Below are 289 nucleotides of genomic sequence, written 5' to 3' on the forward strand. Positions count from 1 at the left end.
AACTGAGTGTGGTCTGTGAGCAGAATGCTGCAGCTTGCTTGCTGGCAGGGACCTTGAAATGCCACAGAGTTGGGGTAATAAAATGGCTCCAGCAGTATCTCTGCCATGAGGCTGGAAAGCTAAGTAATAGGCTGGATCTAGCCATCAAAGCCATGGCTTTAATCCTTTCCTTAAAGACTCATATAGTCAGAAAAAGAGAGATATACAGTAAAGAGAGATTCAAAGAAAAAAACCTCTAAATGGTTTACAGTGTGTTAAAAATATATGCAGGCTTAAAAAAAGGGGTTAA

Source organism: Microtus ochrogaster, unplaced genomic scaffold (genome assembly GCF_000317375.1).
Source record: "Microtus ochrogaster isolate Prairie Vole_2 unplaced genomic scaffold, MicOch1.0 UNK123, whole genome shotgun sequence".
NCBI classification, from domain to species: Eukaryota; Metazoa; Chordata; class Mammalia; order Rodentia; family Cricetidae; genus Microtus; species Microtus ochrogaster.